Below are 22,329 nucleotides of genomic sequence, written 5' to 3' on the forward strand. Positions count from 1 at the left end.
GACCATCCTTTGCCAAAAATATGAAAGAAACACACAACAACATCCCTCTTACCTCTGTCAAATGGGGCTGCAAAACTATTCAAGGTGGGGTGGATCAGGCTTGGGGGAGGGGCTCCAATCCCACCTTCATCACTAACTGGCTGGGTGCCCTTGGTCAAGTGATGTAACGCCTTTACCTTCACGCTGCTCATCAGCAGAGTGGGGAACAGGCTGAAACTGCCTTCCAGGGCTTTCGTGGGGATTACTTGAGCGTATCTGCGTAATGTGCTCAGCACAGCGCCAGGCTCAGAAAGTAAGCTGTCATTGTTAAGGTAGATGAATCATAGCTATTATGAGTATTGATCAGGCAGTCCATCACTGTGAGCAGAATTGAGAAGGACACATTCCGAGAAGACTTAGAGAGAGGCCAGGCTGTAATAATATAAGCTCTCTGGGGCCCCGCCCCTTGTCTGTCCCTGCACCTGAGGACCGGCTGCCTGGGACGGAAGGGCTCACCTCCCGAGCCCACTTGGCACACACCTCCTGTGGGTTCCCCGGAGTGGGAGATGGTCACTAAGTAAAAGGTGATGGGGAGGGCCAAGTGAGAGCCCAGACAGGGCCCAGCTGGAAATCCCTCCATAAATCAACTCCGTTCCGTAAGCAGTCAGTTTCTCCCTAGACACAACATTACCTGTCCCACGTAAGCAGTTCTGAACATTGTTTTCAAAACTTTCTTTCAAATGGGCACCCCAACACGTAATCAGGTAAAGATGGGGCTGCTCTGTCGGGAGTGGAAAGAGGAGGCTCCTGGAGCATCCACAGCGGCTTTGTTGAACTCCTGCCCGAAGGGGACCCTGCGACCCTTCTGAAGGGCAATGAGGTCCCTCAATCACAGGTTGATAAACATTTTCTAAGAGAGACAAATACATAGTCGTCCCTTGGGTCCCCCCCCCCGGGATTGGTTCCAGGATGCCTGCGGACACCAAAATCCACTGATGCTCAAGTCCCTTCTATAAAGTGGCGTAGTACTTGCATATAACCTACACACATCCTCCCTTATACTTTAAATCATCTCTAAATTACTTACAAAACCTAATACAACGGAAGTGCCATGCAAGTAGTTGTAAATGCAATGTAAATGCTACGTAAATAATTGCAGTGCAGGGGCTTCCCTGGTGGCGCAGCGGTTGAGAGTCTGCCTGCCGATGCAGGGGACACGGGTTCGTGCCCCGGTCCGGGAAGATCCCACGTGCTGCAGAGCGGCTGGGCCCGTGAGCCATGGCCGCTGAGCCTGCGCGTACAGAGCCTGTGCTCCACAATAGGAAAGGTCACAACAAGGTCACAACAGTGAGAGGCCCGCGTACCGCAAAAAAAGATAATAATAATAATTGCAGTGCAAATTCAAGTTTTGCTTTGGGGAACTTTCTGGAATTTTTTTTGGGGGGGCGGGTGTTTGTTTCGAGGTTGGTTGAATCCAGAATCCAGAACGTGTATACGACACGAACCCTGCCCTTAGCGAGCTTAGAGTCTAGTGAACTGGCGGCTACAGGCTTGTACTGGCCGGCAAGTGAACCCCAATGTCCATCGTTAAGGTACAATCCTAACAAGGCACTATTGCTACCTCCTACAGAACCCCGAGGCTTTTCAGTTGCAAGAGACCCCTCCACATTTATAACGCACACAGCAGGGTCTGGGAAGAGCATGCCTACATTTTGACCTGCTTCAGTAAAATAATCTTTAGAATTAATCTATCTCTCACAACACCTCTGTGAGGTGTGGTTATTCTTGTCTCACTTTGCAGATGAGGAAACTGAGGCTGAGGACATTTAACTTGTCCAAAATCACCCAGCTAGGCAATGAGGGAACCAAGGGTCAAACCCCAATCTTGGTTTCAGAACATCGCATCCTGGACTCAGTATAGATCCCTCCTCTGCACTCACTAGTTGTGTCTCCAGCCTCAGTTTCCTCATCTGTAAAATGGGGATGATGATGATGATGACACCTGCCACCTTTACAATGGTGCTTGGCACACAGCCAGTGCTCAGCTGGAGTTAGTAACTGTCTTGGGATCACCAAGTAATAGGTTATGACTCATTTGTCCAATTCACTCTCTCATTTATTTATCTTGTTAGAGAACAGTGCAAGGCAGTATGTGGATAAGGAGCAAAATGAGGGCTACAGAGAAGTAAAAAGCCATAGGCATTCAGAGGAAGGGCATTTGAAATTCTTCATTTATGACTGCTTCATAAAGTTTTGAGCACTCCTTGTGCAGAAGCCATGCTGAGTTCTCTGGGTCAGTCCAATGTCAGCACGTGTTGCCAAGGCTAACTTCTCAGTGACCAGCTGCTGGGGCAATTCCCTAACAAGCCACATGCAGCCTTCCAGGTAGACCAGTTAGCTCTGCCACAGACATCTAAGTGTCCAGGGACACCTGGGCTCTGCCCATAAACGCACAGCACTGGGGCCATGTGCCACATCCCCCGACCTGAGAAACAGCTCAAGTTGTGTGTCCCCCTGACAGTGGGAGGGGGAGAAGGGGGAAGCATGGCGAACCAGGAGGACACACCACCCAGGTCCTGGGAAACAGGGGGACCCCAGCTCATCAAGGTGAAAATACCTTTTCCTTGCACAGGCACGTGGGTCATTCCTCTCTGAATCTATTCAGAGAGGAATGTATTTATGAATGCTCCTCCTTGACATTGCAAGACTCCCTCCCCACGACCTCTCTTTCCAAGAAAAGAAAGCAAAAGAAAAAAGAAATCAGGGAATTCCCAGAATTCTGCCCTAACACTTTCCACACCAGACAAACAACACGTGCTTCCAGAGACCCAAGAATTAAAGTAAAATTTGGAAAGGGAGAGGGAAAAGAAATGCCCAACTTCCCTGGAGTTCACTCACCCTCCACACACCCCCATCAACCAGAAAACGTCCCCAGCCCAAGGCTTAAAGCTCAAGGGCCCCGCTTTGCTCAATAAATGCTAAATGACCCCAGAACACCCAGCCCCCGTTACTACCTCGTCGGTGGTGGTCCCCCGGTCTCCTCTCTCCCTTCGGCGTCACCTGCTACAGCGGATCCATCATCTTTGCTTAGGAAGCCGAGCGCCTCTGGTCTGGGAGGGGTTCCGTGGAAGGAAGGGGAGGGCGGGCTGAGATCACCGACGTGGGGAAGGGTGGGTCTCCGAACCAAACGCTTGGTTCGAGGGAAAAGGATGTTTTGTAAGTTCTGGCTTGAATGTCCAGGGGCAGAACAGGAAATGTCCACTAGGGCTGGGAGCCCCAGGGAGAAATTGGCTGCTGTCTCCCTTCAGAGGGAGCTTCCCGAGGGCTCTCAACTGCGGCCCCGTCTGGAATTTAAAGCTCCGTCTGAATCCTTTTCCCGCTTACTCTTTCCTCCGGCACTTTTTTTTTCTTTCCTTAATGGAACGTCGGCTTCATTCCTGACATGCTGGAAAAGTTTTCCTCGGCCTAAACTTGGCTCAGGAACACTCTCCCCTTGTGAGAGAATTTCTCCTGTTACACAGTTCAGCTTTAAGAAAAAAAGAGAGACAGAGAGTCCTCTTTGTTTTGCCAACTTTTGTACTAGGGACATTTTTGATGGATGTTTTTCCCCTGAACCTCTGGATTCCAAGAAATATACACACCCACATCCCTCTTGACCTTTTTTTGGTTAATTTTTTTTTTTTTGGTTGCGCCAGGTCTTCGTTGAAGCACGTGGGTTCCTTAGTTGCGGCATTCATGTGGGATCTAGTTCCCTGTCCAGGGATCAAACCTGGGCCCCCTGCATTGGGAGCATGGAATCTTAACCACTAGACCACCAGGGAAGTCCCCTTGACTTTTTTTCCCTCCCCTTCTAATTGAAAAGTAACAATAATAATTGGTGAAAGATGGCAGAGAAAATGTCCTTAGGTTGTGGGCTCATGGGGTCCTGCCTGGGTCAGCCTTCCCCGGGCGCACACCTCTGCCCACAGGACAATGTGTGTGCTGTGTGGCAGAGAGGGGTAGAGATCGTCTTCCAGGCCCTCTCTTTGTTCTAGGTATTTCTATGACGGAAGCACAGGAATGGGTTCTCTTTCCCAAATGGGGTCCGGTTCCAACTACAAATTCTGCCTCCTCAGCCCCCCAGGGATGAAGCGAGAAGATTCCCAGTGTTAGACCTGCGCGGTCTCCTAGGAGTTTCGACTCGCCCAGGAAACAACAAGAGTCGGAAGTCGATGCAAAACGCAAGAGGTTTATTGAAGGCCGGTGCACCGGGGTTCCTTGGTCCTCACGCAGGAGGTCGAAGAAGGAACCCTTTTGGGCGCGAATATGTCAGTTTTATAGGTTCCCACTTCCCCGTATGTAAATTATAGATTTGGTTGTGTTCTCCTGCTGATTGGTCCCGGCTTAGGCTCGGACCAGAGAGGGAACTTGTCCCCAGCTGCCTGATTGGTCTTTGACAGACACCTTTTTTACATTTTGTTATCTCCCTCCTTCTCGGAAGGGGGCCGGACATCCTGGAAATTCACCCATTGTCTAAGAAGCCCCTATTGTCTGGAGAGTTCTTAATCATTAGCTGGAACAATGTCCCTCGAGTCCCACACCAGCTGTGATTCTTGGAGGCGCTGGGTAGGGGATGCATGGGGGTGAGAAGGCATCCTGAGATTCAATTGTTGGCGGTCCCCTGGAGGGCAGCATGTCTGTGAACTGTCAAACGCCACCACAAATTGGGAAGCTTTGGGGTCCTCGTTGACCCCTGCAATAAAACTTGGTGGTTCTCACAAGAACTAATTGGGGCATTGTTCCACAAACAGGAAATGAGAACGTCTCCTTTGTTCTATTTATTGAAAGAGGATAGGTAAGAAACAAACGAATAGTGTAAGCAAGATTATAACAAAAAAACTTTGGGCCGATTCACTAGGTTAGAAAGTTTCAAATGTTTTGGAAGTCTCCTTCAGTTTACAGAAATTATACGGTCTATACACATAATAGGCTGAGGCTACCAATTTTTAGATCATTGAGTTGATGTACTGATTACATACTATTTTTATCTAGTTAGTGAAGCAAAACTGAGCTAGGTGACATTTTTGTGTTCTAGCTTGAGGCTGGTACCTGAACTTGAAAGTAATTGACATGCATTTATATCCTGAAATTTAGAGAGTATCACTTTAAACATGTTTTACTGCGGAGATAATCATAACAAAATCTAACCCATCATTAAAAGTATTTAATTAGATGCCTATTCTATTTTTAGACATATTTAAGCACGATAGTGTCACAAAAACAGAACTCCTTCACTTGGTTTTTTATCCCCAAACGATCTCAAGAATGACACTCTGAAAAAAGGTCAACAGATTGAGTCTATTTCATATCTAAATAATAAACAAAGTGTGTTTTGGAAAGATCGATCCTGCCCCCAATTGAGGGCAACAGTCTAATTCCATGGACTTGCAGAGTGTGAAGCCGGATAGGCACAGCTCACCATGGGGATGTACAGATGCTGCCAGGCAAGACTGAGGGAATGGCACTTCTGATGCTCTTCCTGAGAGCAAAAGTCACTAGATTAGTCACGTGCTTTTCAACTAGCTGCTTTGCACTATTCACAATAGCCAAAACATGGAAACAACTTAAATGTCCACCTACAGAGGAATGGATAAAGAAGGCGTGGCACATGTATACAATGGAATACTACTCAGCCATAAAAAAGAATGAAATAATGCCATTTGCAGCAACATGGATGCAACTAGAGATGATCATACTAAGTGAAGTAAGTCAGAAAGAGAAAGACAAATACCATATGATATCACTTATGTGTGGAATCTAAAATATGGCACAAATGAACTTATCTACAAAACAGAAACAGACTCACAGACACAGAGAACAGACTTGTGGTTGCCAAGGGGGGGCAGGGATGGAGTGGGAGTTTGGGATTAGCAGATGTAAACTATTATATATAGGATGGATAAACAGCAGGGTCCCACTGCGTAGCACAGGGAACTATATGCGATACCCTGTGATGAACCATAACAGAAAAGAATATATAAAAAAAAGAATGTCTATGTGTGTATAACTGAGTCACTTTGCTGTACAGCAGAGATGGGCATAAGATTGTAAATCAATTATACTTCAATTAAAAGAATAACATTTTAAAAATAAATTGATATCACGAATGTAGATACAGGTATAATGACCTCACATTGGGCAGCAAAAGACAGAGCTGAAGTGAGATGAAAACCCAGTCTTTTCAAGGTTAAATCTAGTTAATATTTCACAGACGGTCAAAGCTTAGACGGTTTGTGGTTGAGGGTCCATCCTGAATTTAAGTAGCGGCACAGCGTTAGTTGAGTGCCTAGGGTGTGTCTCAGGCCTGTCTGAAGCCTCCCCAGATAGAAAGCAATTTGACACAACTCTGAAAGGTGTTGTTACTTTCATTGTACAGAAGGGGAGCTGGTTTCTCAGAACTACGTTTTGCAATTTTACTTGGCAGTGTCAAGATTGTTCATGATTTGAGTTTTTCCGAAAGATTCATTTTCCTGATGCTGCCTGTCTATTCCTCCAACTCCCTACTATGTTCCATGTTAGAATTGCAAATATCATCCGTTCCTTCATTCCAGTCAATAAACGTTTACTGAACATTTAGGTACAAAGTACTGGGCCAGGAGATGAATGCCTCAAACTCTGCCCTGGGGGTGTTTGTATTTAGTAGGGGATGGAAATAAACATACCCGTATCATTTGATGCAGCAATTCCCCTCCTAGGTATACGCAAGAGAACTGAAAACTACGTCCTTACAAAAACCTGTACACGGAATGTTTGTAGTAGCGCTCTGCACTATAGCTGCTGGTGCAAACAACCAAAGGCCCATTAACTGATGAACATATAAAAAAAATGTGATAAAGCCATACAATAGAATGTTACTCAGCCATGAAGAGAAATGAAGTACCGACGCATACTACAGCATGGATGAACTCTGAACACATCATGCTAAGTGAAAGAAGCTGGTCACAAAACACCATATATTATATGATTCCATTTGTCCTAAAGGTCCAGAATGGGCAACTCCTAAAAGACAGGAAGTAGATTAGTGGTTGCCAAGGGTGACGGTGGAGCAGGGCATGGGAGGTTGTTAGTTAAAGGGTACAGGGTTTCTTTGGGGAATGATGAAAATGTTCTAAAATTGATTGTGGCAATGATTGCACAACTTTGTAAATATACTAAAACTCACTGAATTGTACACTCTAAGTAGGTGACCTTATGGTATGTAAATTATATCTAAATAAAGCTGCTGCAAAAATAATACACGTGGGCTTCCCTGGTGGCGCAGTGGTTGAGAGTCCGCCTGCCGATGCAGGGGACACGGGTTCGTGCCCCGGTCCGGGAAGATCCCACATGCCATGGAGCGGCTGGGCCCGTGAGCCATGGCCGCTGAGCCTGCGCGTCCCGAGCCTGTGCTCCGCAACGGGAGAGGCCACAACAGTGAGAGGCCCGCGTACCGCAAAAAAAAAAAAATAATAATAATAATACACGTACCTGAAAAGATAACTATTTCTGTTTGTTTTGTGACCTACCCCAACTTCTAAAGTGCCACAGTCTATGTACAGTTTCTGGTTTCCTTGGGTAACTCATTCTCAGGTTTCATTTTGAGAAATTCAAGACATTGAGAAAAGATGCTGTGGGAAGTTCAAGGAAGGAATCATTTCTTAGAGGAACACTTTATTCTGAATATTCTTTGATAATCTTCCTTCTTTAGGGAAATAAATATCCCCAAACTCTCTCCATCCTGCCCTCTACCAAACTTCATATTCAAGAAAGAATTTTGAAAGTAGAATTACCTGAGATTTAGGAGCCTGACAACGATTCCTGTATGTGCATTTAATTGATGAACAAATTTGGGGGTGCTTTAAGTTAATGAAATAAATTCACTCTCATTTTTCATCTCTCAAAAATGATCAAACTCCTACTATATTGCAGGTAGCCTGAAATGTACAGGAGCTATGACTCTGGCTGAGGAAACAAGCAAACAAAAGAACGTAGCGGTCAGTTCCAGGTGCTATAATAGAAGATACAGTAGGATAAGGGCCCAGCGAAAGCAGAGCGTGTACGGCGTGGGGAATGGCTGGAGAGGCAGGTGTGGTTAAAAGGAGGCCTATGGAGTCGCTTCTGTAATTGATGGAGACCACCGAAAAGTCTGAAGAAAGAGGGTGTCCTGTTTTAGAAGAGGTACTGCAAACACTGAGAACGGTGAAAGCGGTCCAGAATTCCTGGCAATTGGGTGAAACGGGTTTCATTATTATTACTGTTGCGGTTGTTTTGTTTTGTTGTGAAAGAGGGATAACACAGAGGTAATTCAGTAGCAGCTTTCTGCTCCCTGAAATATGGCATGCGTGGTTACAGAGGGAAAGCCAATTCCACTGCCCTTTATAGAGGCCACCACCAGCCGAGTAAACGTCGTTCTCTGGGTGAGTCAGATGTCATTCTCAGATACGTCCAGTAGATGGAGGCATTGCTGTTCCAGAAAGAAAACTCTTTTTTCCAAACTTGGTCTCCGAATTGCTGGGGATCCGCAGGGTCTGCCCTTTACTCCTTTTTGCATTGGGCGGCAGACGAGGCAAGGAGCCCAGAAGGTGGCATAGAAAGAACGTGGGTTTTGGAGCTGGACACAGTCGTGTCCCTAATCCCGACTCCCCTTTCTGCTTAGAGTGACTCTGGGAATCTCAGTTGCCTCATCCAAAAAGTGAGGATTTCACAGGTCCACACTCTCTTGTCCACATTTCCAAACTCCCACATTCTGAAAACCAGAAGCGTTTTGCAACTCACTCGGCAGCAAGACCTGACCTAAGCTGACCTGAGGTTATGTGTTTTACTACTTAATGTGAATTTTCTCATATGACACCGCAGAAACGGTTTATGTGTTTGATTCTAAGGTGCCCCTCCCACCCACTGAGGGCTTGCTATCATAAAACGTATATTATGTCGTATTACCTTTCCAAAATCTTAGGAAAAAAAAATCAGAACCCTGAAGCACTCCTGGCTTTTGGGTAAAAGATTGTGGATTGGCAGTACTGACCACAAGGGTGAGGATAAAGGTTGGTGACTCGTCTGAAGCATCTGGCACACAAGCCCCGCTAAGGCTCTTCTCTCTCCAACCCCAGCCAATCAGAGTTGGGGTCTGGCACGTGAGAGAAAGGGGAAGAGGCACAAAGCAAAGAATCCCACTGACGCATTCATTCATTCACTCATATGACACACACACACACACACACACACACACACACAAGAAATTAAACACCTTCTAGGTGCCAGATACCTTGTGATTAATGGGCTTAAGGTCTTCTGCTGAGCCTATGCCTTCCACAGGGGTTGTCTTGGTTGGACTCCATGCATGACTCAGGCTGGTGGGAAAGAGAGTCACTGGGGGAGGCAAAGGTAAGATACAGAAGGAGGTGGAGGCCCAGGTGCTCCCAAGAGAGAAGAGGAAGACCCTGTTCCGCGACTCAGCCCGCTCTGGGGCTGCCTTTTCCACCAGTCCCTAAACTTTTAATACTATCCTTGCTGTTCACTCCGAAGACTTCTCCTGGTTAAGCTTCCGCCCTGGAGGAGGAGACATTTCTTGGCCCTGGAGCAAATAGCGTGAAGGCCTGGGCATCTCACTCTGCTTCAGATTCAAGCGCCAGTATCGTGGAGTGACAGTCCCTGGCCCCGCCCACTTCTCCATCCCGTCCACACTTCTGCCTCCGCGCTCTGACACCGGGCTCCACGGTATCAAGTACTGGCAATTTTTCGAATGTGCCAAGTTCTGCCTTCCTTCTTGGCCTTTGCACACGCTGTTCCCTTTTCCTGAAACCACCTTCAGCACTCTTCCCTTCTCTCCTGTTTAACTCCTGTTACTTCCTCCGTGCAGCCCAGGGCTCAATACCTACCCTTCTTTGCTGTCAGTGTTGGGCCATCCCACGGGACCCTGGGCACACTGCCATCACAGCTCCTAACCGAACGCACTGCATTGGAATTGTCAATGTCAGCATGTCCTCCACCCCCATGCCACCTACCACACACAGATGCTGGCAGCACCTTTATTTTTTTAATTTTTTAATAGATCTTTATTAGAGTATAATTGCTTCACAATACTGTGTCAGTTTCTGTTGTACAACAAAGTGAATCAACCATATGAAGACACGCCCCCGTTCTTCTTTGTATCCTTGGTACCCGCTGAGCTGGCCGCTGGAATGTTGGTCGATTGAATGAATGGCAGTGGAGATCGATGCTACTGTATTTATGAAAAGAGCTTTGAGCTCTTGGGAGGTATGATAAGGTCATACAGAGCAGACAATGGCGTGAGTCTGCAGTCACTGCAAAAAGAAATCTGAGACCTATTTTGATGTCAGGTCCTCGCCCTGCATGACCCCTTGCTTCATCCCAGGGGCAGAGACCCTACTTGTGGGAAGCACCCTGGGCCGGAAGTCCCGGAGCCTGGGCTCGAGGTCCACATCCATCACCAGCCAGCTGTGTGATCGTGTCATGGACCATCACATAGCAGCTTACCCTCCGCTTCCCTTATCAGGGCAACTCAGAGTCAGAGCAGCTGCTCCCTAAAGGTTCCTTCTTGTACTCATATTGTATGGCGGTATTTTGAGTGCGTAGCACCGTGGGTTCATAAACACGTGGTGACATCTAACCAGATTTGTTAATTCAAAAAAATAGCACGTCTGGGTGAATGTGCAACCCCTTGGTGTACAGAGACAAGGATTTGCGGGTGAGGATGCTAGTGTGAGTGGTGGCCAGTTGGAAGTCTGCCCCGCAAACACCTCTACCTTTACAGATTGATTCTTCTTCTGTCTTCGAAAAGTCTCCTTTTAAAATTCGAATACTTTGGGGTCCTACATAGTCACCTTAAAATCATAGAATTTCGAGGTTGGAAAGGAGTTTAGTGGATAATGGCTCAGTTATCCCATCAAAACCTGGGACAGGTTGATGGGACAGGTTCTGACTGGCGCCTCAGTCACAAGCCCCAGTGAGACCTGCAAGCTGTTGATAGGAATGTAAGAAGGAACAGTAGTGGGACTTCCCTGGTGGTCCAATGGCTAAGACTCTGTGCTCCCAATGCAGGGGGCACAGGTTCGATCCCTGGTCGGGAAACTAATATCCCATATGCTGCATGGTGTGGCCAAAAAAAAAAAAAAGAAGGTACAGTAGTAAAATTGCCCCTACCTTCTAGGCTTCCCTCCACCACACACCAGTTGCTCAAACCAAAGCCCTAGAAATCATTCCCTCTTTTCTCCACCCCAGTGCTCGATCCATCAGTAAATTCTATATTTGAATTCCTTCAAATGTATCCCCAATCTGACCACTCTCACCAACTCCACTGCTGACACCCAAGTCAAAGGCACTCTCATTTGCTAGGACTAATGCAGCAGCCTGCCAATCATCGCCCTGCCTCTACTCTCGTTCCCCCAGACATCACTCTCTGTACAGCAGCCAGACCCATCTTCTCACGCTTAAAGCCCTCACCCGGCTTCCCACTGCCAGTATAGGAAGATCCGAACCCCTCAACATGGCATGAGGCCCTGCCCGCCCCTCTGATCTCATCTACCAGGCTGCAGCCACACCAGCTTTCTGTCCCTCCAACACCCCACAGGCTCACCCCTAATGTTAGAGGGGCCCAGGACAAGGGTACAAATGGAGGCCCACATACCACTAAAAACTGTTACATAAGGTATGTTCTGTCCTCTTACCATGACAAATGCCTTCATAATGGCAAAATTGAAAAATATGTGTAAACGTATGTTTTTTATGACTGTATGGTAGTAAAATACAAAACAAAATGGAATTTAATTATTATTGCACATATTTGAGGGTTCTGCGGGTTGGCGGGTGGCATTTGAATGATCAACAAAACAGACATACGGTATTCACAACTGATGTGTTTATTTCACAAAAATTCATTTTTTGCTTTCATTTAAGTGAAATCACTAATAAAATCATTGTCGAGTAATTTGTGTTCTATTGAGATGAATGACATAAAAGATTTTTTTAAATGTTATTGTCCTCAGATGTACAAAATTTGAATATATTATCATTAAAAATGTAACTGAAAGTAAGTATAAACAACTAAAATGTTTTCACATATGCTTTCAAAGAAGTTATTTTTCTCAAACATTCAAAAGTATTTTAAATTACATAAATGCATGTTAAAATTAGTAGGTATGATCATTTTAACTTAGAATTATTTAAATAAAGCTGAAGAACTTTGGACGGAAATTTATCTAAATTGTAGTAAATATTCTTATTACAAAAACAATTCTCATTATGAGCTTTGAATGTCCATGTCGTTGTCAAGGCAAATAATTGGTATGCATCAGGCATCTTGCGTCTAGACCAAACTACATACAACTTCAAGAGAAACATGAGTTATTTAACATTGCAAAATGTTCCTCACACACACCACGTGCAAATGTGGCCAATACCCCTCTAATCCATGGGTGTCTCCAGAACACAAAAAACAACAAAAATGGATGTTAGGAATTCTGGGAAACAATTCCTATGCAATATTCTTTGCACTGATGCAATCTGAGAAGAAGAGTTTAACCAATTAACTCATCCGTCAATTGTCCTTCCTCTTCCCTAAGTGCCCCCGCCATACTAGTCCTCTCCATGCTACCTTGCGTTCCAGCAGCAGAGTGGAGAAGCATTTCCCTGGAGTCCAGACAGTGTTAGGGAGGGAGGTTGCACAGGGCCCAGGGAAGTGCCAAGTGCCTTGGTCCAAGGGCAGTTTTGCTCATAAGGTCACTTTCTTCTATGTCCCAGACATAGAAAGGCCTTTCCTAAGCACCTGGATTAACTGAAGTGGTGTCCCCTCGCCACCCAAGTCTTACTCTATCCCATCGTCCTAGATGCTTTTCTTCATAGCCATGGACACCACCTGATAATGCAATTCTACCTCATTTGTTGGTAGCTTATTATCTTTCTCCCCCACCTGTGGACTCTGTCACGTCTACTTTACATTCTCGGCCCTTACAAGACAGTGTGGTATGTGGTAGGTCCTGAATAACTATTTGTTAATAGTTGAGCATCTCCGACCTTATAATCCTAGAGTTACCATAACCATGTACATTTATTTACGTGATGCATTCATGCCTCCGCAGTGCCTGCTCATCCAGGCTCTGGTGAGATGCCCAGGACCCATCAAGTAAAAGGGCGTAACTGGGGCTAAGAGAGGTTACTTAAGAGGTTTGTCAGTGTGAGCCAGTGATAGAGCTGGGGCTTGAAACCAGTCTCCTAACCATAAAATTAGGCTTCTTTCTTGGATGCCACTAAAGTGAAGAAGGGTCTTTCTTCCAAGGTTTATCCCATTGCCTTGAAATGTACACACGATGGGCAGCTCCATGCATTGCTTCCCCTAGAGGGCAGTGACTGCACACACATAGACATCTCACGGATTTGGTCCACTAGAGGGTAGTGATGGGTGGCCACATCTTCGCCTAGACTTTAGAAGACCCTCCAGATATGCTGATCGCACCAGATCTGGACTATAATACCAGTTCCATAGATCTCATTAGCTCTATGTTTCCAGAAAGTCAGGAACTTCCTAGATGGACCCCTTGCCTTTACCCCATCTTTTTCCAAGTAGAAAGTTCGAATTTAAGCCAATCCGTCTCTGCTGCTTTCTGCTTCTGGATGCCTTATTTCTGAGTCTCCGTACTACTGACATTTGGGGCTGGAACACTTTTTGTTGTGCAGGGCCTGTTCTGTGCATTGCAGGATTCTCAGCAGCGTCCCTGGCCTCTCCACACTTGTTGCCAGTAGTGCCCACGACTCAATCCCTGCTCCACACGCACACACAGTTGTGACAATCCAAAGTGTCTACAGACATGCCAAATGACCCCAGGAAGGGAGAGGCGGAATCACCCTCTCACCCTGGTCTGAGAACCACTGCTTCAGGTTGGCAAAGAACCAAAAACCAAACTGCCCTTGGAATAGATGTCCTGGAATCTAGTTGCCAACAGAGACCGCTGAGGAGAAATTCACACACGTTCTCAGCACAGGATCTCGCGATTTTCATGTTAAGTGTTTCTTCCAGCGACATTTATTTTTTTTTTTATCATCTCCAAATGGCAATCTTTTGCAAATTAAGTGGTGTTTATCCTCCTGGCTGTGAACTCTAAAAGGAGTGCAAGGTTGTTTTTTGGTTTTTTTTTTTGTTTTTTTTTTTTTTTGCCTGCACAGTTCTTCGTCCCTGGGACTCATTTCTCTCTCTTTCGTTGTTGTTTTTCTTCACTTGGCCTCCCCCTCACCAGACAGGCTTAATGACTGCAATCATCACATCGCAGGGCAAAGCGGTAGGCAGCCACCCACGCAAAGGGGAATCAGATGGTTCCTCAGAGCCCTTGTTTCTTTTGTTTTCTCAGGCAGACTGCAGTTTTGTCTCTTGGCTCTCGCTGAATGAAAAGAATCTTAAAACATCGTGTGGCCGCAAACGGCTTGGTGAAGGAGCGGTAAACAGGAAGTCAACAGCAAAGGAGAAATAAAAGTGATCGTCAATTAGGCTGCTAGAACGACTTACATCCCCCCAGGCATCTTTGGGGAAAGCTGGGCTGTGATAATCGGGCCAAGCCATCCAGGCCCTGAGCAGAGCTGCAGGGAGACCTGCTGGGAGCCCGCCAGTGCCGGGAGCGCCCAAGATCTTCCAGGAGAGGCAGAACAATGCCGCCCACACGCCTGTGTGGAGATCATCACAGCCAGGATGCAGACTTTAACATGACCATTCTTTATCCTTCCCTGGACGCAGATGAAAGGCAACGCTGTGAGTGGAGGGTACAGTCGCCCTGGCATTCCCGCTCCACATCTGGCTGCTAGAATTTCACATTCAGAAGGAGACAACACAACTCACAATGTTCTTGAGACGGGCGGGCACTGGGATTCCAGCTGTGCCCCGGAGTCCATTTCTTGGGACCCTGGCTGCCCCTCCCGGCTTCTGTGCCCGGTATCCTGACCCCACGGTGCCACTCTAGGACGGGAATCACTGCCACGCTGCTTTAGACCCTGGTTCATCCGGCCCGGGAGTCTTTCCTGAAAATAGCATTACAGAATTTGGGGGATGATAGAGTGACTGCTTTGCTGTCACTCTTAAAGTGAAGGGATGCCTCCCAAAAGTGAGAAAGAAAAAGAGAGACGGAGAGATACGCAGTTCCTTGTGAAATGAGACACCAGCTTGTGCAGACAGGGAGTTTTCTAAAAAAAAAGGATATGGGAGGTGGTCGGAAGGGTAAGAACCATATTCTGAGACCAGTTTCTAAGGCTACCTGGAGAAGGCACGGTATGTAACGTAAAGAACGCTGTGATTATAAAGTAACTCCCTCTCCAGTCAAAATTCCTTTGATCCGTTTATTTTATCACAGATTTTTCTGCAAATACAAACATGGAAGTAGCCCAGGCTGTGTTACCGTGCAAAGGTGCAAGTGCGGAGAGCGGGGCCAGTTTTCAAGGAAGCCCCTGAGAAGACTCATATCACCCAGGATGTCAGACAACAAGATGGTGGCAGAGTCTGACCTCAGGCCTCCTGAGCTAGAGTCTGAAGCGAGTTGCTGTCCAAGAGTTGACACCTTTGTGACTAGATGGAATTGTAGAGATCCTGCCGGGCATGGGAAGGTGGTTGGTCTCCAGCTTCTGCTTAAGCAAAGCTTCCCGTCCTCCTGGAAACACTCTTGCTGTCTGGGCCCTAGGCTGCTGTGACAGAACCACTTGCAGGAAGCAGCCATTGCTGCCCTCCTCTGACACTGCCCACAGAGGGACCCCAAGGGGGAGGTTTTATTAGCCTCTGCATGATTCTCAGCCTTCCCTGTAATCAGTCCCAGCAGGAGTCGGGCAATCACGAATATATAACTTTGCAGTAACTTGAATGTCTGTAGGGTAAACACGGATACAGACTCTACTGGAGTGAGGAGGGCCTCTTAGCAAAACTCCCATTTCCCAGATAAGCTAAGGGTTAAGACTTGACCCAGCCAATCATCATGGACAATTAATTAGTGAATCAATGGATGAGAGCCTCTGCCATGTGTCTGGACTGTGTTCAATACTGTGGATATCAAAGAAACCAAAACACCGTCCGGGCTTCCGTGAGGTTACATCCTAGTTCGACTCACAGAGCTAACAAACGGCAAGGCTGAGACCACATAAGGCCACTTGATCGTTCTGGCCCTCAGTCAGCTCCGGCCCGAACGTTTGTGTCGTAGCGCTTTGGTACTTTGTTAAATAATACCTCACGTTGTTATTTAGTCTGTCCTATTAGGTTATAAACTCCTCCCGGGTAGAAAGCACAACTTACTCTTCTTAGGGTCTCATCACACACACACACACACACACACACACACACACACACACACACACACAGTGATGTACACACATTAGGTGCTCATTATGCTGGTCCTGAATGCTCCAGTAAGTATAATCGTGTGGAACAGAATATAATTGCAAAGGGAGTTTGTGTAAGGGAGCAATCTGGGTGGCCTGGGGCAGCTGGAGGGAGATTTCACGGGAGATGCAGGAGGCAACTGACATGCTATGGTTCTCTTTTTTCCTTTCAAGAGTAGTGATTAAAGATAACATTAAGAAATGTATAAAAGTGTACATATCCATCCTAGAAAATTTGTAATAAAAAAGTAAAGAATAAAATGCAAATCACAGGTAATTTGACTCCCCAACATTCACAGGCAGAATATATAATTATAAACCGTAACGAGTGCTATGAAGGAACAGATAAATAAGAGAATAAATAACGGAGGACCTGACCTAGAATAGAGGAGGTCTCTCTGAGGATGTGACATTTAAGCTGAGACCTGAGGGTGAGCAGGGTTTAGACAGGTGAGGAGAGAAAGAGAGGGAGAAACAGGGTTAAAGGATATATATTTTTTAAAAGGTAAATTATGACTCTATAGAAGTATAAAATGAACATGTACCAAAGATTTTATTTAACTCATAAAGTAATGAGGAAACCAGTAAGATGTTACAATTCGTTCAAAGGAGAATTCAAAGTACCACACTTATCAATCAGGAATATTGAAATGAAATACAAATAGACGTCAAACTGGGTGCAAGAAAATTCGCTGTCTCTCCCTTGGACAGAATTCACTGGTGTATGGAAGGTAATCATTTGCATTTTTCTCAGTTATCTACAACTTATAGACTTGTAAACTAGCTCAGAGAAAAGGAAAGATGTAGATAACCAGGATGGTAAACTAGTCAGGACACCCATGAATCCCCCCCTCCCTTCACACACGCACACCATTTCAAAGCATTTTGCAGTTTTTGCTGACATGTGCAAATGCCCTGGGGAAGGAAAGACCTTAGCAGAACTGAAAGAAGAGGAATGTTACTGGAATGTAATGAGCAAGAGAGTGGGTTGAGACAGGGGTCATGCTGTACGTTCTGGGTTGTAGCCTGCTTTTTTCATTTAACAACATAGGATAAACATTTCTCCATATCACTGAACATCCTTTTGAAGCACAGTTTTAATTAGCTGCACCGTGTTCCCTTGTAGTGGACTCACTGCTGTGTATTTACTAACCCCCCCTTTTGTCCATTGAACTGGTTATCACTTAAGATTCTCGTTCATGAATCTTTGTTTTCACACATATTCGATTATTTCCTTAGGTTAGATTTCTGTACATAGAACCTCCAGATCAAAGATGATTTTAAAAGTGTTAATTCACAAAAGTTGCTTTCAAATGAAATGTTTTAGGAAAATACTGAGGCATGGAGAGGTCGAGGCTCTGAGATTAGCTAGAAGACCAGTGTAAGGAGGAGGGGTGAAGTGGGAAGGGTCTGACCCATGCAGAGCAGTGGGGTGGAGAGGTTGTCAGCAGTGGGAAGCGTTGAGAGTCTGGGTTTGTAGAGTCCAAGGGGCGCAGGAGCAGATGACTCCAAGGCTTTGGGGTTGCTTTTGCCTTAGACGCCCTTTGGAAATGGGCATATTTGGAGAAGAAACTAATTTGAGGGAAGAGGACACATTTAATTTTGGACGCGGAGGGTGTGGCATACCTGTAGAGCAGCGGTCCCCAACATTTTTGTCACGAGGGACTGGTTTCTTGGAAGACAATTTTTCCACAGACTGGTCCATGGCCCGGGGGTTGGGGACCCCTGCCATACAGCATGCAGGAGCATGAAGAGGTAAGTTTGGGAGCCCTAGAGAGACCCGATGGTTACAACCAGCAGACGGGGATGGGGCGTGGGAGGGGATCCCCACAAAATCCCCACACTCAGGGGCGCCCGGAGAACCTAGCAAATAAGCATGTGGGCATGGAGAGAAGATGAGGGGATGTGTCCGGGAGACAGGTAATTAACATTGTCAAGTATTGCCTGAGGTCAGAAAGGACAAGGACTAGGGGAAAAAAAAAAAAAAAAACCACATCGTGTTTGGCCAGAAGAAAGTCACAGTGGTCTTGATGAGACATTTCCATAGAATTGAGGGCAGGGGAGTCAGCGGTTAAGGGCAGAGAAGATGGAGACAGTGAGTGTGGCCACAGTGTGGAGGATTTTGGCAGCAAAATGAACAGGAAAGTCTGGAAATCAGCTAGAACAGAGTTGCATCCAGCATGATTTTGTGAATTTGCGTCTTGTCCATATTCCAACCCAGCATCTTCCGGCCACCTCTCCACATCCCCTGCCACAGTTTCCTCCGCTTATTTTTCAATCCCAAGTATTTTTTCAACCGCAGAGGACAGATGTGGCTTCCTATGATGAGCACTTAACACAGAGCAGGCACATAGTAAGTGCTCAATAAGTGTTGGCTATTGTTATTATTTTTATTAATCATGAGCCCTTAGGAAAAAAGATATGCAAACAAAAGGGAAGAAAAGAAGGCCAGGGACGGGGAGAGGGAGGGGATGAGGTTAAGGAGGGGGTGACATCCTTACCAGGGAACCTTTAGAAACATACTAGGCTATTTTTCTTTTTTCTAGATCTATTGTTGACTTAATTCTAGATATACTGTTTCTATATAAGATGTCCTATCCTAAGGAGTCTGCACTTTGTCAGTTTGCATGTAGATTTGAGACCCTTCTCAAGGATCTCTTTCTGCAACTCGTTCATAGCCTTGAGGTCAGTCTGAGTCTTAGGTCTGGTCCTTCCCCTTGGAACTGTGGAAGAGAACAAAGGACAGCTCCCCAAGGGATGAGATTTGGGAAGAGAACATGAAGAGGGGAAATAACCAAGTGCCCAATGTGTGAGCAACTTGCAGCAAATGCAAGGGATAGAGGAACCCAGGAGCCCAAGCCTTTGGGGCTGGACTGAGGGACATCACAGCTTGTCATCAACCAAGAGGATCTGGGCAAGACTAAAAGCTCAGAGGGTTCTGTTTGTAGGTGACAGTGAAGAAACCATGTGGGCCAAGGAGCAAGGGGGCAGGTCCTACTTTTCCTGTAGCAAGATGGCAGAGCTAAGCCACACTGCAGCAGAGCTGTGCAGAGAAGATGCAATTCATTTATTTTGTTTATAACTTTGCTGGTCTTCCCCCTGAGCCCTCTTCACCCACTGCTTAGAAGAGGGAAAGTAACTAACTGTCCAACATCATTTAAAGCTTCAGTAACTTAAACAGTCCCTTTGGGTAGAGTTCAGTGTTTCAGGGATAAAAACATCCTTCCTCCTCCTTCTCACCTGAAGGTAGCCTCTGGGATGCAAAGGAAGAGCTACGTGTGGCTTACACGAGGGAGGCCCTCAGCATCCTTGGAGGTCCAGTGAGCTTTCCTGTGTCTTCCTGGTTGCTACGTGCCCTCCTGGCCTTCTCAGGTGAATCAAAGACTATTTAATATGCAACCTGACCTCTCTCGACTTGACCAGAGCTCAAAGCACTTCCAAATTTGACCCACATTGATCCCAAAATTGACCCGGCTCTCCTGTTGCTGTGTATCCCTCAGAGGACTGTCTGTGACTGCTATTAGGTCCCAGTGCCCAGATTCCACTCTGCAGCCCTGGCTACAGAGTCACCCTTCCCGGTGATAATTCTTGACTCTCTCCCAGCAATTTCTTTTCAGTAGCCCTGCCATTACAAAAGCTGACTGTCTCATTGCTTGATTTTATAACTGGGCTAAATGTCAGCCTGGGGAAAACAATCCTCTCTTAAGGCTACCCTTAATAATGAGAAATGAGGCCCCAAATTCCTCTGCATTGACTGAGGCTTCAGACCAAAGCGTTTGAACTGACCAGTTGTCCTGGCATCTGGTGGAGATGGCTTTGTTGGCCCATCCTGAAAACCTGCGAGGTCTTTTATTTCAAGCCCTCTCAACTCTGCTCTCAATGAGGATGGAAAGTGTTGCATGTGGAAATTGCCTGGGCGACTGGGGGAAACGTTGGCAAAAGAGAAACTTTCCAGTTCTTAGCTTTCAAAGTGTGCACATGTCATGAGGTAATACGGATCCTCTGAATGGGGGCGTCGCTGCCAATGAACGCAGTGACTTGACAGTCAGCAAATACAGTTCTAATCACTAATCAGAGGCAGAAGAAGAATTGCCAAGAAAGAGCAAAAGAACAGGCGAGTTAGGCATCGAAGCAGCACAAAATGGAGGGACGGCTGCCCTCGAGCCCAGAACTTCACTTTGTTTAGGAAGAGAAAATAGGCTTGAAAGTGTTCCTGAAGCAGCAGTCTTCATGTGAACAGATACCATCTGGAAATCAACAAAACTCAGGTTTTGTTTTTACAGATTTGAACTGAAAACCAGTTCCAGCTAGGGAATCTCAAATCTCAGAAGGCTCCAACAGGGCACTCAGCTATAAACAATCATTTAGCAAAATCCGCAGTCAAAATGACAGACACAGGCTGTTGTCTTCTTCTCTGTATTTAAATCAAGAGATGAGGTCAGACGTGACCCAGTGTGTGGAGATGTGATAGTCTGCTGATGCATTTTTAGTAATTTTTAACCCATAGACACCAGCCTCAGAGGCAGGCAGACTGTATCTTCAAGACCCTTCATTCCACTTACGTACCTAACATCCTTGCTCTGGCCCCCTCTTCCCCTCTCTGCCCCCCAAGATCACAGTTCTTGGAGGATAATGATTTAATGGATTTGTTAGTGTTTTTCCTCAACCACCCTACCTTTTCCCCATATTTGCCTTTTAACAAGTCTTTTTGGAGATAATAATACCTCTAGGGGAATTCCCTGGTGATCTAGTAGCTAGGACACTGAGCTTCCACTGCAGGGGGCACAGGTTCCATCCCTGGTCCAGGAAATAAGATCCCACATGTTTTGTGGCACAGCCCAAAAAAACCCAAAACAAATAAAACAACAACAACAAATACCTCTAAAACAGTTGTCTGAATTGTGGGAATTTTAGGCAGTAACCTGGCGGGCTTGGGCGGGTGGGGTGAAGAGAGGGGCTGCATTTTAAGAGTTGATACGTTTCTCAGATCTCCACTCCACAGACATTCGCCGCCTGCACGTGGCCGTTCTGGCTTGAGGCTGGCTGTAGCTTCCTTTGGCTGGACCTCTCATCTCCTTCCACATCCTGGCAGGTGTGAGCAGGAATAGCTGTGAAAGTCTTGTTTTCCTGTACAGCACAGAGCATGGCCGAGCCTACATTGGTGGCCGAGAGCAATTAGTACAGATTTCCCTGGGTAACTGGGGGAAAAACAGGCCCCATGTATAATTCCCTGCCTGCATGTGGCTATTTCCAAACATATTTCCCAGCCAGAACACCTCAGCTTCTCAGACAGCCCCGTGTCTGGCTTCTGTCTCTGGCCCTGCCCTGAACTGGGATTCAGCGAGATCGCAATTCCATGGCTGCCCAGATGCACTTTGGTGCTTCCTGCTGCTTCACGCTGGACTGTGGGGCATTCCATGCTAGGGCAGGTCACAGGCTTGTTAATTAGACGGAAAGCAAAGACAGACAGGATACAAATTTTCCTAGAGAGACACCAGCATGGTGTGACGTCAGTACTATTTCCAACTTTCAGCGGTGATTATGGCCGCTACGCTTTCCTGCTTCCTGAGGACAACAGTTCAACCTGATTTTCAGCACAATTAGAATGAACTGTTTTAGACAGAGCCAGTATTAAGGGTGGGAGCGGAGGTGGGCCTTAGAGCCACAAGGCACTGATTTTTTCATTGATTTCTCAAGGGGGAGCTCATGCAAAAGTGCAATTGGCAACACACAGCATTTCCTGTTTTTGTTTCATTTGTGGGCAGGGTATATTTGCATGGTACTTTATTGTTGGCAAGCACTTTCATGTTCATGATCTCATTCGACCAGAATCATTTGAGGTAGGTATGGTGGGGATCAATCTTTCCCTGGGTTGAGTGAGATAGCTGAAGTTCAGAGAGCTCCCACAGGTAGTAGCGAAAAGGTAGGATGAATTCCAGGTTTCCTGACTCCTAGATCCTATTTCTACTG

General features: G+C 46.3%; 1 protein-coding gene across 2 annotated transcripts in view; it reads right to left on the reverse strand.

The window, feature by feature from the left end:
• Positions 1 to 3,270, reverse strand: part of TACC1 (transforming acidic coiled-coil containing protein 1) — a 111,741-nt gene extending 108,471 nt beyond the window's left edge. For both annotated transcript variants that reach the window (XM_067721706.1, XM_067721705.1), the window contains exon 1: positions 2,994 to 3,270. The gene's annotated coding sequence lies outside the window, so the exon portion shown is untranslated. The remainder of the gene's footprint in view (positions 1 to 2,993) is intronic.
• Positions 3,271 to 22,329: the final 19,059 nt, after the last annotated feature.

The sequence above is a fragment of the Pseudorca crassidens genome, chromosome 21, assembly GCF_039906515.1.
Source record: "Pseudorca crassidens isolate mPseCra1 chromosome 21, mPseCra1.hap1, whole genome shotgun sequence".
NCBI lineage: Eukaryota > Metazoa > Chordata > Mammalia > Artiodactyla > Delphinidae > Pseudorca > Pseudorca crassidens.